Source organism: Bombina bombina, chromosome 3 (assembly GCF_027579735.1).
Source record: "Bombina bombina isolate aBomBom1 chromosome 3, aBomBom1.pri, whole genome shotgun sequence".
Classification (NCBI taxonomy): domain Eukaryota; kingdom Metazoa; phylum Chordata; class Amphibia; order Anura; family Bombinatoridae; genus Bombina; species Bombina bombina.
The window spans coordinates 734,261,762-734,277,396 of NC_069501.1; positions in this window are offsets into that span (position 1 = coordinate 734,261,762).

A 15,635-nucleotide genomic window follows, 5' to 3' on the forward strand; every position below is an offset into this window, starting at 1 on the left:
AAGAACCCAGGTTTGGTACGCAGGACTACCTTATCCGTATGAAAAATCAGATAAGGAGAATCACATTATAAGGCAGATAGCTCAGAGACTCTACGAGCCGAGGAAATAGCTACCAAAAACAGAACTTTCCAAGATAAAAGTTTGATATCTATGGAATGAAGAGGTTCAAACGTAACTCCTTGAAGAACCTTAAGAACCAAATTTAAGCTCCATGGTGGAGCAACAGGTTTAAACACAGGCTTGATTCTAACTAAAGCCTAACAAAATGCCTGAACGTCTGGAACATCTGCCAGACGCTTGTGCAAAAGAATAGACAGAGCAGAAATCTGTCCCTTTAAGGAACTAGCTGACAATCCTTTTTCCAAACCTTCTTGGAGAAAAGATAATATCCTGGGAATCCTGACCTTACTCCATGAGTAACCCTTGGATTCACACCAATAAAGATATTTACGCCATATCCTATGTTAAATTTTCCTGGTGACAGGCTTTCGTGCCTGTATTAAGGTATCAATAACTGACTCGGAGAAGCCACGCTTTGATAAAATCAAGCGTTCAATCTCCAGGCAGTCAGCCTCAGAGAAATTAGATTTGGATGGTTGAAAGGACCCTGAAGTAGAAGGTCCTGTCTCAGAGGCAGAGACCATGGTGGAAAGGATGACATGTCCACTAGATCTGCATACCAGGTCCTGCGTGGCCACGCAGGTGCTATCAGAATCACCGATGCTCTCTCCTGCTTGATCTTGGCAATCAGTCGAGGGAGCAGAGGAAACGGTGGAAACACATAAGCCAGGTTTAAAGACCAGGGCGCTGCTAGAGCATCTATCAGTGTCGCCTTGGGATCCCTGGACCTGGATCCGTAACACGGAAGCTTGGCGTTCTGGCGAGATGCCATGAGATCCAGTTCTGGTTTGCCCCAACGATGAATCAGTTGTGCAAAAACCTCCGGATGGAGTTTCCACTCTCCCGGATGAAAAATCTGACGACTTAGAAAATCCGCCTCCCAGTTCTCTACACCTGGGATATGGATAGCTGATAGGTGGCAAGAGTGAATCTCTGCCCAGCGAATTATTTTTGAAACTTCTAACATCGCTAGGGAACTTCTTGTTCCCCCTTGATGGTTGATGTAAGCTACAGTCGTGATGTTGTCCGACTGAAATCTGATGTACCTCAGAGTTGCTAACTGAGGCCAAGCCTGAAGAGCATTGAATATCGCTCTTAGTTCCAGAATATTTATTGGAAGGAGAGACTCCTCCTGAGTCCACGATCCCTGAGCCTTCAGAGAATTCCAGACTGCACCCCAACCTAGAAGGCTGGCATCTGTTGTTACAATTGTCCAATCTGGCCTGCGAAAGGTCATACCTTTGGACAGATGGACCCGAGATAGCTACCAGAGAAGAGAATCCCTGGTCTCTTGGTCCAGATTCAGTTGAGGGGACAAATCTGTGTAATCCCCGTTCCACTGACTGAGCATGCATAGTTGCAGCGGTCTGAGATGTAAGCGTGCAAACGGCACTATGTCCATTGCCGCTACCATTAAGCCGATTACTTCCATACACTGAGCCACCGAAGGGCGCGGAATGGAATGAAGAACCCGGCAGGAATTTAAAAGCTTTGATAACCTGGACTCCGTCAGGTAAATTTTCATTTCTACAGAATCTATCAGAGTCCCTAGAAAGGAAACTCTTGTGAGTGGGGATAGAGAACTCTTTTCCTCGTTCACTTTCCACCCATGCAACCTCAGAAATGCCAGTACTACGTCCGTATGAGACTTGGCAATTTGGAAGTTTGACGCCTGTATCAGGATGTCGTCTAAATAAGGGGCTACTGCTATGCCCTGCGGCCTTAGGACCGCCAGAAGCGACCCTAGAACCTTTGTAAAGATTCTTGGGGCTGTAGCTAATCCAAAGGGAAGAGCTACAAACTGGTAATGCCTGTCTAGAAAGGCAAACCTGAGAAACCGATGATGATCTTTGTGTATCGGAATGTGAAGATAAGCATCCTTTAGATCCACTGTAGTCATATATTGACCCTCCTGGATCATTGGTAGGATGGTACGAATAGTTTCCATCTTGAATGATGGAACTTTGAGGAATTTGTTTAAGATCTTTAGATCCAAAATTGGTCTGAAGGTTCCCTCTTTTTTGGGAACCACAGACAGATTTGAGTAAAAACCCTGTCCCTGTTCCTCCTTTGGAACTGGATGGATCACTCCCATAACTAGGAGGTCTCGTACACAGTGTATGAATGCCTCTCTCTTTATCTGGTTTGCAGATAATTGTGAAAGGTGAAATCTCCCTTTTGGGGGGGAAGCTTTGAAGTCCAGGAGATATCCCTGGGATATAATTTCCAACGCCCAGGGATCCTGAACATCTCTTGTCCACGCCTGGGCGAAGAGTGAAAGTCTGCCCCCTACTAGATCCGTTACCGGATAGGGGGCCGTTCCTTCATGCTGTCTTAGAGGCAGCAGCAGGCTTTTTGGCCTGCTTACTTTTTTCCAGGTCTGGATTGGTCTCCAGACCGTCTTGGATTGAGCAAAAGTTCCCTCTTGTTTAGCATTAGAGGAAGTTGATGCCGCACCTGCCTTGAAGTTTCGAAAGGCACGAAAATTAGACTGTTTGGCCCTAGATTTGGACCTGTCCTGAGGAAGGGCATGACCTTTTCCTCCAGTGATATCAGCAATAATCTCCTTCAAACCAGGCCCGAATAGGGTCTGCCCCTTGAAGGGAATGTTAAGTAGCTTAGATTTTGAAGTCACGTCAGCTGACCATGATCTAAGCCATAGCGCTCTGCGCGCCTGTATAGCAAAACCAGAATTCTTAGCCGTTAGTTTAGTCAAATGAACAATGGCATAAGAATAAAAGAATTGGCTAGCTTAAGTGCTCTAAGTTTGCCAAGTATGTCATCCAATGGAGTCGCTACCTGTAAAGCCTCTTCCAGAGACTCAAACCAGTACGCCGCAGCAGCAGTGACAGGGGCAATGCATGCAAGGGGCTGTAGGATAAAACCTTGTTGAATAAATATTTTCTTAAGGTAACCTCTAATTTTTTATCCATTGGATCTAAGAAAAAAAAAAAAAAAAAGCACAACTGTCCTCGACAGGGATAGTAGTACGCTTTACTAGAGTAGAAACTGCTCCCTCTACCTTAGGGACTGTCTGCCATAAGTCCCGTGTGGTGGCATCTATTGGAAACATTTTTCTAAAAATAGGAGGGGAAGAGAACGGCACACCTGGTCTATCCCATTCCTTATTAATAATTTCTGTAAACCTTTTAGGTATTTGGAAAAACATCAGTACACACCGGCACTGCAAAGTATTTATCCAGTCTACACAATTTCTCTGGCACTGCAATGGTATCACAGTCATTCAGAGCAGCTAAAACCTCCCTAAGCAACACGCGGAGGTGTTCAAGCTTAAATTTAAATGTAGAAATATTAGAATCAGGTATCTTTCCTGAGTCATTAACATCACCCACTGACTGAAGCTCTCTTTCCTCAGCTTCTGCATATTGTGAGGCAGTATCAGACATGGTTCTTAAAGCGTCAGTATGCTCTGCATTTTGTCTCACCCCAGAGCTATCTCGCTTACCTTTAAGTTCAGGTAGTCTGGCTAATACCGCTGACAGTGTATTATCCATGACTGCCGCCATGTCTTGTAAAGTAAATGCTATGGGCGCCCTAGATGTACTTGGCGCCATTTGAGCGTGAGTCCCTTAAGCGGGAGTCAAAGGGTTTGACACGTGGGGAAAGTTAGTCGGCATAACTTCCCCCTCGTCAGATTCCTCTGGTGATAACATTTTTTAAAGACAGAAAATGATCTTTATTGCATAAAATGAAATCAGTACATTTGGTACACATTCTAAGAGCGGGTTCCACCATGGCTTTTAAACATAATAAACAAGGAGTTTCTTCTATGTCAGACATGTTTATACAGACTAGCAATGAGACTAGCAAGCTTGGAAAACACTTTAAATCAAGTTAACAAGCAAATATAAAAAACGGTACTGTGCCTTTAAGAAAAACAAATTTTGTCAGAATTTGAAAAACAGTGAAAAAATGCAGTAAATCAAACAAAATTTTTACAGTGTGTATAATAGGCTAACAGAGCATTGCACCCACTTGCAAATGGATGATTAACCCCTTAGTTCAAAAAACGGATCAAAAAAACGAAATAGACCTTTTTTAACAGTCACAACCAACTGCCACAGCAAGCTGTGGCCCTACCTTCCCCAATAAACGACTTTGGAAAGCCTTTGGGCCCTTTAGAGATGTCCAATAGCATTCAGAGGGCCTTGAGGGAAGCTGGATGTCACAGTTTGTAATTTTAACTGCACCAACTGTAACTTTTATACTACAACAGTGGAAAGCCTCAGGAAACTGTTTCTAGTTTAAATTTAAGCCAGCCATGTGGAAAAAACTAGGCCCCAATAAAGTTTTATCACCAAAGCATATATACAAACGATTAAACATGCCAGCAAACGTTTTATATTGCAATATCATAAGGGTATTACCCCTGGGAGTAAGCATGATACCAGTCGTTATTAAATCACTGTATTCAGGCTTAACTTACATTAATCCGGTATCAGCAGCATTTTCTAGTGTTTTCCATCTCTAGAAAAAATTATAACTGCACATACCTGATAGCAGAATAAACTGCACGCCATTCTCTTGCTGAAGTTTTACCTCATCTGTGTAATCCCCTCAGACATATGAGAACAGCAATGGATCTTAGTTACAACCTGCTAAGATCATAGAAACCTCAGGCAGATTCTTCTTCTATTTACTGCCTGAGATAAAATAGCACAACTCCGGTACTATTTAAAAATAACAAACTTTTGATTGAAGAAAATAAACTAGCTATATTTAACCACTCTCTCCTACAACGTCCTAGCTTGTTGAGAGTTGCAAGAGAATGACTGGGTATGACAGTTAGGGGAGGAGCTATATTACAGCTCTGCTGTGGGTGTCCTCTTGCAACTTCCTGTTGGGAATGAGAATATCCCACAAGTAATGGATGATCTGTGGACTGGATACACCTTACAAGAGAAAAATTGTTAAATGTGAATAACCTTTGGTATGTTTTATCAAATGTCCTGAAATTTTCAGAATATGTTTGAATAGATAGATTTATGTATTGTGGGAAGTTTGGGGGAAATTGGTTAAGATCTGAGTTCAATTTTGTACGTTAAGCCACACTAAGCTCCCCAAAAAACAAGGTTAATGTCACTCCTTTGCCTTGTGGGACACCAAATACCATGAAACTTCTAGGATAGGCTTGGATAGTGGAAATCTTGGGTTGTGCAAAATTATGCAGCAATTGATTAACATTTGGCCACTTTTTTACTCATTAAGCCACATTAAGCTCCCCAAAGAACAAGCTTAATGTCACTCATTTGCCTGTGGGACACCAAAATCCATGAAACTTCTAGGATAGGTTTGGAAAGTGACAAACTGAGTTTGTGCAAAGTTTCAAGGCAATTGATTGAAGTTTTGGTGAATTTTGGTACATTAAGCTCTTTTTACATTAAGCTGCTCACATTAAATGTTTTAGGATTGTAAAAAAAATGTTAATTTCGAATAACTTTTGTTATGTTTTATCAAATTTCCTGAAATTTTCAGACTATGTTTGATTAGATAGATTAATATATTGTGAGAAGTTTGGGGGAACTTGGTTAAGATCTAAGTTTAATTTTGTACGTTAAGCCACATTAAGCTCCCCAAAAAACAAGCTTAATGTCACTCATTTGCCTTGTGGGAAACCAAATACCATGAAACATCTAGGATAGGTTTGGAAAGTGACAACCTGAGTTTGTGCCAAGTTTCAAGGCAATTGATCGATGTTTAGGTGAATTTTGGTACATTAAGCTCTTTTTACATTAAGCTGCTCACATTAAATGTTTTAGGATTGTAAAAAAATAGTTAAATGTTAATAACTTTTGGTATGTTTTATCAAATGTCCTGAAATTTTCAGAATATGTTTGAATGGATAGATTAATGTATTCTGGTAAGTTTGGGGGAAATTGGTTAACATCTAAGTTCAATTTTCTACGTTAAGCCACATTAAGCTCCCCAAAAAACAAGCTTAATGTCACTCATTTGCCTTGTGGAATTCCAAAATCCATGAAACTTCTAGGATAGGTTTGGATAGTGGAAATCTTGGGTTGTGCAAAATTATGCAGCAATTGATTAACATTTGGCCACTTTTTTACTCATTACGCCACATTAAGCTCCCCAAAAAACAAGCTTAATGTCACTCATTTGCCTTGTGGGACACCAAAATCCATGAAACTTCTAGGATAGGTTTGGAAAGTGAAAAACTGAGTTTGTGCCAAGTTTCAAGGCAATTGATTGAAGTTTTGGTGAATTTTGGTACATTAAGCTCTTTTTACATTAAGCTGCTCACATTAAATGTTTTAGGATTGTAAAAAAATTGTTAAATGCGAATAACTTTTGGTATGTTTTATCAAATTTCCTGAAATTTTCAGAATATGTTTGAATAGATAGATTAATATATTTTGAGAAGTTTGGGGGAAATTGGTTAAGATCTAAGTTCAATTTTGTACGTTAAGCCACATTAAGCTCCCCAAAAAACAAGCTTAATGTCACTCATTTGCCTTGTGGAACAACAAAATCCATGAAACTTCTAGGATAGGTTTGGAAAGTGACAAACTGAGTTTGTGCCAAGTTTCAAGGCAATTGATCGATGTTTAGGTGAATTTTGGTACATTAAGCTCTTTTTTAAATTAAGCTGCTCACATTAAATGTTTTAGGATTGTAAAAAAATAGTTAAATGTGAATAACTTTTGGTATGTTTTATCAAATTTCCTGAAATTTTCAGAATATGTTTGAATCCATAGATTAATGTATTGTGGTAAGTTTGGTGGAGATTGGTTAACATCTAAGTTCAATTTTGTACGTTAAGCCACATTAAGCTCCCCAAAAAACAAGCTTAATGTCACTCATTTGCCTTGTGGAATTCCAAAATCCATGAAACTTCTAGGATAGGTTTGGATAGTGGAAATCTTGGGTTGTGCAAAATTATGCAGCAATTGATGAACATTTGGTCACTTTTTTACTCATTAAGCTACATTAAGCCATTTTCACATTAAATGTTTTAGGATGTCCCTTTTATTTTTTGTACTTTAGTTAGTTTATTTCATTGTATTTATTTGTAGGTATTGTATTTAATTAATGTATTGATAGTGTTGTGTTAGGTTTAATTGTAGATAATTGTAGGTATTGTATTTAATTAATTTATTGATAGTGTAGTGTTAGGTTTAATTGTAACTTAGGTTAGGATTTATTTTACAGGTAATTTTGTAATTATTTTAACTAGGTAGCTATTAAATAGTTATTAACTATTTAATAGCTATTGTACCTGGTTAAAATAAATTCAAAGTTGCCTGTAAAATAAATATTAATCCTAAAATAGCTACAATATAATTATAATTTATATTGTAACTATATTAGGGTTTATTTTACAGGTAATATTTAGCTTTAAATAGGAATAATTTATTTAATAAGAGTTAATGTATTTTGTTAGATAAAAATTATATTTAACTTAGGGTGGTGTTAGTGTTAGGGTTAGACTTAGCTTTAGGGGTTAATACATTTATTATAGTAGCGGTGAGCTCCGATCGGCAGATTAGGGGTTAATTATTGTAGGTAGCTGGCGGCGACGTTGTGTGGGGCAGATTAGGGGTTAATAAATATAATATAGGGGTCGGCGGTGTTAGGGGCAGCAGATTAGGGGTACATAACTATAATGTATGTTGCGGCGGTTTACGGAGCGGCAGATTAGGGGTTAATAATAATATGCAGCGGTCAGCGATAGCGGGGGCGGCAGATTAGGGGTTAATAAGTGTAAGGTTAGGGGTGTTTAGACTCGGGGTACATGTTAGAGTGTTAGGTGCAGACGTAGGAAGTGTTTCCCCATAGAAAACAATGGGGCTGCGTTTGGAGCTGAACGCTGCTTTTTTGCAGGTGTTAGGTTTTTTTTCAGCTCAAACTGCCCCATTGTTTTCTATGGGGGAATCGTGCATGAGCAAGTTTTTTAAGCTGGCCGCGTCCGTAAGCACCGCTGGTATCGAGAGTTGCAGTGGCGTTAAATTATGCTCTACGCTCCCTTTTTGGAGCCTAACGCACTGAAAACCCAGCCATTCTGTGAACTCTAAATACCAGCGGTATTTAAAAGGTGCGGGGGGAAAAAAGCATGCGTAGCTAACGCACCCCTTTGGCCGCAGAACTCTAAATCTAGCCGTAAGGTTGGTGTATTTGAATTTGTAGGCACACTATAAAAGAGTTGTAATTTGTCTTCATTGTATGCTAATGAAGGGGTTGTGTCCTGAGAGTGCATTCCCTTGCTTTATATATATATACTGTATATATATATATATATATATATATATATATATATATATATATATATATAAAACATGGAAGGGAACTGCACTCCAAGACCGGATCAGGTACACATCCTGTGACTCAGCAACATCCAGCCCTGGGTGCTAAATAGCACTCCAAAAAAGCTGTGATATCACCAGAGCCACAGGCAGTTAACCCCAGTCCGGAATGGGTGCAAGACACAAGGGGGATTACAAAAAAAAGTAATATAACACATAGAAACACCCAGCACTCACCAGCTAGCTCACAGCTAAGATAAAATCACAACTGGAAAGGTTAGTTACCGCATCTGGCCAAATGGGAAAGCTCAGGCACCACGTCAAGGTCCTTTCCATTGCTTGAGTCCCTAACACAGCTACACCATCATGCGAGCTCACAAAGCCAAACAAACTGAGAACAAAGAAGGGGTGCACAGGTGGATGTAATCACCCATAGAAAATACAAAACATGGAAGGGAACTGAACCCCAAGACCGGATCAGGTACACATCCTGTGACTCAGCAACATCCAGCCCTGGGTGCTAAATAGCACTCCAAAAAAGCTGTGATGTCACCAGAGCCACAGGCAGTTAACCCCAGTTCGGAATGGGTGCAAGAAACAAGGGCGATTACAAAAAAAAGTAATACAACACATAGAAACACCCAGCACTCACCAGCTAGCTCACAGCTAAGATAAAATCACAACTGGAAAGGTTAGTTACCGCATCTGGCCAAATGGAAAGCTCAGGCACCATGTCAAGGTCGTTTCCATTGCCTGAGTCCCTAACACAGCCACACCATCATGCGAGCTCACAAAGCCAAACAAACTGAGAACAAAGAAGGGGTGCACAAGTGGATGTAATCACCAATAGAAAATACAAAACATGGAAGGGAACTGCACTCCAAGACCGGATCAGGTACACATCCTCTGACTCAGCAACATCCAGCCCTGTGTGCTTAATAGCACTCCAAAAAAGCTGTGATGTCACCAGAGCCGCAGGCAGTTAACCCCAGTCCGGAATGGGTGCAAGAAACAAGGGGGATTACAAAAAAAGTAATACAACACATAGAAACACCCAGCACTCACCAGCTAGCTCACAGCTAAGATAAAATCACAACTGGAAAGGTTAGTTACCGCATCTGGCCAAATGGGAAAGCTCAGGCACCACGTCAAGGTCCTTTCCATTGCTTGAGTCCCTAAAACAGCTACACCATCATGCGAGCTCACAAAGCCAAACAAACTGAGAACAAAGAAGGGGTGCACAGGTGGATGTAATCACCCATAGAAAATACAAAACATGGAAGGGAACTGCACTCCAAGACCGGATCAGGTACACATTCTGTGACTCAGCAACATCCAGCCCTGGGTGCTAAATAGCACTCCAAAAAAAGCTGTGATATCACCAGAGCCACAGGCAGTTAACCCCAGTCCGGAATGGGTACAAGAAACAAGGGGGGTTACAAAAAAAAAAAGTAAAACAACACTTAGAAACACCCAGCACTCACCAGCTATCTCACAGCTAAGATAAAATCACAACTGGAAAGGTTAGTTACCGCATCTGGCCAAATGGGAAAGCTCAGGCACCACGTCAAGGTTCTTTCCATTGCCTGAGTCCCTAACACAGCCACACTATCATGCAAGCTCACACAGCCAAACAAACTGAGAACAAAGAAGGGGTGCACAGGTGGATGTAATCACCCATAGAAAATACAAAACATGGAAGGGAACTGAACCCCAAGACCGGATCAGGTACGCATCCTGTGACTCAGCAACATCCAGCCCTGGGTGCTAAATAGCACTCCAAAAAAGCTGTGATGTCACCAGAGCCACAGGCAGTTAACCCCAGTTCGGAATGGGTGCAAGAAACAAGGGCGATTACAAAAAAAAAGTAATACAACACATAGAAACACCCAGCACTCACCAGCTAGCTCACAGCTAAGATAAAATCACAACTGGAAAGGTTAGTTACCGCATCTGGCCAAATGGAAAGCTCAGGCACCATGTCAAGGTCGTTTCCATTGCCTGAGTCCCTAACACAGCCACACCATCATGCGAGCTCACAAAGCCAAACAAACTGAGAACAAAGAAGGGGTGCACAAGTGGATGTAATCACCAATAGAAAATACAAAACATGGAAGGGAACTGCACTCCAAGACTGGATCAGGTACACATCCTCTGACTCAGCAACATCCAGCCCTGTGTGCTAAATAGCACTCCAAAAAAGCTGTGATGTCACCAGAGCCGCAGGCAGTTAACCTCAGTCCGGAATGGGTGCAAGAAACAAGGGGGATTACAAAAAAAGTAATACAACACATAGAAACACCCAGCACTCACCAGCTAGCTCACAGCTAAGATAAAATCACAACTGGAAAGGTTAGTTACTGCATCTGGCCAAATGGGAAAGCTCAGGCACCACGTCAAGGTCCTTTCCATTGCCTGAGTCCCTAACACAGCCACACCATCATGCAAGCTCACAAAGCCAAACAAACTGAGAACAAAGAAGGGGTACACAGGTGAATGTAATCACCCATAGAAAATACAAAACATGGAAGGGAACTGCACTCCAAGACCGGATCAGGTACACATTCTGCGACTCAGCAACATCCAGCCCTGGGTGCTAAATAGCACTCCAAAAAAGCTGTGATGTCACCATAGCCACAGGCAGTTAACCCCAGTCCGGAATGGGTGCAAGAAACAAGGGGGATTACAAAAAAAGTAATACAACACATAGAAACACCCAGCACTCACCAGCTAGCTCACAGCTAAGATAAAATCACAACTGGAAAGGTTAGTTACTGCATTTGGCCAAATGGGAAAGCTCAGGCCCCACGTCAAGGTATTACACTCATATATAGCCATTTTTATATATATATATATATATATATATATATATATATATATATATATATATATATATATATATATAAAAATGTTATATTTAAAAATGTTTTAAAGGGTTAAAAAGGAATATGGTATATGGCAAGGTTTTGACTGGAAAGGTCTCAAAGTGTATATAGTATATATGTGTAAATATCTATGTGCACACATAAATACACACACACACACACACACACACACACATATATATATATATATATATATATATATATATATATATATATATACTTCATAATCAAATACCTTGAAATATGCAATATAATTTTCAACAAATTTTCATGTTTTAATGTTTTTTTAATAGAAATACTTGACATTCCTATTGTCTTTTTATGTTTAAATATATATTTCTATATATCTTTCTTTTATATTTTACAATTTTTTTATATATAACTTTGGGTTTCTCACTGAAATTATTTACAAACAGCTTGTGCAATTATGGCACAAATGGTTGTAAATGCTTCTCTGGGATCCCCTTTCTTCAGAAATAGCAGACATATATGGCTTTGGCATTGCTTTTTGGTAATTAGAAGGCCGCTAAATGCTGCTGCGCACCAAACTTGTATTATGCCCAGCAGTGACAGGGTTAATTAGGTAGCTTGTAGGGAGCTTGAAGGCTTAATTTTAGCTTTAGTGTAGAAATCAGCCTCCCACCTGACACATCCCACCCCCTGATCCCTCCCAAACAGCTTTCTTCCCTCCCCCACCCCACAATTGTCCCCGTCATCTTAAGTACTGGCAGAAAGTCTGCCAGTACTAAAATAAAAGTTTTAAAAAATAATAATCATATTCTGCTGTGGAGGATCCCCCCTTAGCCCCCAACCTGCCTGATCAACCCCAAAGAGCTCTCTAACCCTCCCCCCACTAACTATTAGTCACCATTTTGGGTACTGGCAGCTGTCTGCCAGCACCCACATTGCAAAATAACTTTATTTATTTTTTTGAAACCTAACTTTTTCTGTAGTGTAGCTGCCCCCTCCATATCCTACACCCTCCCCCTCACAGATCACCCCCAGATCACCCCTCGATCACCCCTCCTCTGCAACCACCACCCTCTCCCAGCAAATAAAAACTCCACACTCAGCTGCCTTAGATAGCGGGTGCACGCACGTGCCCCTCACCTCCAGCAAGCGCTCACGCGCACACCCGGAATTAAGAACAGCCGGAAGGAAGTTCCCCAGTGATGGGCCGCCCACCCACCTCCCTGCAATGGTTCCCACCCACCAACGATCGGCACCATTACTGGCCGATGCAGAGAGGGCCACAGAGTGGCTCTCTATGCATTGGTGTGCCTAAAAAGGTATTGCAGTGATGCCTCAATATCGAGGCATCACTGCAATACCTTGAAAGCGGCTGGAAGCGATCAGGATCGCTTCCAGCCGCTTGAAACCCTTAACGACGTACTGGGTACGGCGCTGGTCTTTAAAGACCAGCTTGTGTAAGACGTACCCTGTACGACATGCTTCGTTAAGGGGTTAAAGCTAAATCTTGATTTGTAACTGTTCCAAAGTGTATTAAAGGGGAATTGTAATATAATAATATAATTCTTTAATTGATTGACCACCATGGTCGTCACTATGTGAGTTTGTTTGACCCTTGCAAAAGTGTCTGCTGAGCCTGAACTAAACCTGCTGATTTTGTGCAGAGTTTAGTCAGGGAGATCTGTGCATGTACTGTTAGGAGCTACACTGCAAACAGAAAACTAAAACGAAGGCAGCTTTAAAACTCCTGTGTCCTGCAGCACGCAGAAACTGCTCTCAGTGTTTAAAGTTGAAACACTAAGAGCAGTTTTTGTTTTGCGTGCAAGCTGCCTTCACTGTCTGTGATCAATAAAGCAGTTCAGACACAGATCGTCAGTCAGGGACGCCGGACCTGTCTGATAAGCAGGGTCAAACTATGGCATTCAAACATGATTGCTGCTGAAAGTAAGGTGTACCTTCTTCTAAAGTAACATGGCCCTAGTGTGCTTCTCTAAATATGTTTATGAACATGTGTGTGTGTGTGTGTGTGTGTGTAAGTGAGTTTGTGTGTGTGAGTGTGTGTGTGTGTGTGTGAGTGTGTGTGTGTGTGTGTGTGTGTGTGTAAGTGTGTGTGAGTGTGAGTTTGTGTGTGTGTGTAAGTGAGATTGTGTGTGTTCCCCTATCTGTAGTTATTGAATTAGCAAGTCCATGGAGTCGGACTATGTGTTTGATAAACAATTCTGCTGTTTCGGATGCAGTTGGCAGAGTATGTACTGGTATGAAGTGTGCCATCTTTGAAAATTAGTCAACTACCACGAGTATAGTGGTGTTATTAGAGAATGGAGGTAATGCCATGATAAAGTCCATTGCAATATCTTGCCATGGCCTATCAGCAATAGGGAGAGAGAGAAGAAATCCATATGGATGAATATGTTGAGATTTACACCTGGTGCAAATTGAACAGCCTTGAATATAATCCTTTATGGGTTGGTCTAAATTTGGCCACCAAAAGTCTCTTTGGATCAGATGACGAGTTTTATGAAACCCTGGATGACCTGAGATAGGGTTATCATGGGCCATACAAAGTATTTCCATTCTAAGAGCATTTGGAACATAGAGTGCATGTCCATGGTAGAACAGACCATCGAGACCCTCATGAAGTCTTGGATCGGTAATCTGTGGATCTTTCCTCTGATGGTTTTTTAGAAGTGTTGTTTTATCAATAAGAAGCCCTAAGACTCTGTCCAGAGGTATAATAGTGTTCAGAACAGAAGTGTTATCTGGTCGTACACTGTTTCTGAGAGCATCAGCTTTAGTGTTTTTATCGCCCGGTCTATGAGTAATTAGAAAATCAAATCTAGTAAAAAATAAACTCCATCGGACTTGACGAGAAGTTCAATTCTTATTTGTTTTAAGATACTGCAGATTACAGTGGTCAGTGTAAATAATGATTGGATACCTTGCTCCTTCTAATAGATGTCTCCAAAATTCAAGGGCAGCCTTAATAGCCAGAAGTTCCTTTTCCCCTATTGGATAATTTAATTCAGGGGGATTCATAATTCTTGAATAATAAGAGACAGGGTGGAGATGATCCTTAGATGAATTGCTTTGGGATAAGACTGCACCTATGGCGAACTCAGAAGCATCAACTTCTAGAGTATATTGCTTTGTTGGGTCAGGAAATTGTAGTATCGGTGCTGTGGTAAAGTTTTGTTTCAGAATTCTGAAGGACATGTCTGCTTGTGGTGTCCAAAGAAATTTGCAATTCTTTTGAGTAAGGTTAGTAAGGGGTTTTAACGATGGCTGAAAATCCTTTGATAAACTTTCTATAGAAGGTTGAGAACCCAAGAAACCTCTGGAGGTCCTTTTTGGAGGAGGGTATGGGCCAGTTTGTTATAGCATCCACCTTATTATTTTCCATAGAGATTCCTTCAGGTGATATATGATATCCAAGGAAGGAGATGGAATGGGAATTAAAGATACATTTTTCTAACTAATTTTGTCTCAGTCTGGTTAGTACAGTTCTGACATGTGATATGTGATTTTCTCTAGTGTCTGAGTATATAAAAATATCATCTAGGTATATTACAATAAATGTGTCGAGCAGATCCCTGAATACATCATAGATGAAGTACTGAAAGGTGGCTGGCGCATTGCATAGGCCAAAGGGCATGACACAATATTCATACTGGCCATAGCGCATACTGAATGCTGTGAGCCATTCATCCCCTTTCCTAATTCTTATTAGATTGTAGGCACCTCTCAAGTCAAGTTTTGTGAATATCTTTGCTCCTTGTAAACGTTCTATAAGTTCTGGGATGAGAGGTAAAGGGTATCTGTTTTTTATTGTGCAGTTATTAAGTTGTCTGTAGTCTATTATAGGACTAAGGCTATTGTCCTTATTCCTCACAAAGAAAATACCGGCCCCTGCTGGAGAAGTTGATGGGCGGATGAATCCCTTTTTGAGGTTCTCATCAAGGTATTCTTTGTGATGAGTAAGTTCTGGTTCTGAGAGAGGGTAAATACGTTCATAGGGAATCTTAGAACTTGGTAGTAAATCTATAGGACAGTCATAGGGTCTGTGAGGTGGTAATGATTGAGCTTCAGATTTATTGAAAACATCACTAAAGTCTTAGTAATCATCTGGTATATGAGGTATGTCAATCTGTAGTAGAATAGAGTGTTTAGGTGAACAGTAAGTGGTACAGTAATGTGAGTCAAAGGATATAGAACCTGTATCCCATAGTATAGTTGGTTGATGTTTCTTTAACCAGGTAAGACCAAGTATAATAGGGAATAGAGGTGAGTGAATAACCTCAAATGTGCAAAACTCGCTATGACCAGAAGGAAACTTAACATGTATTGGGACTGTATGGTGTGTAACAGGACCTGAGTTAGAAAC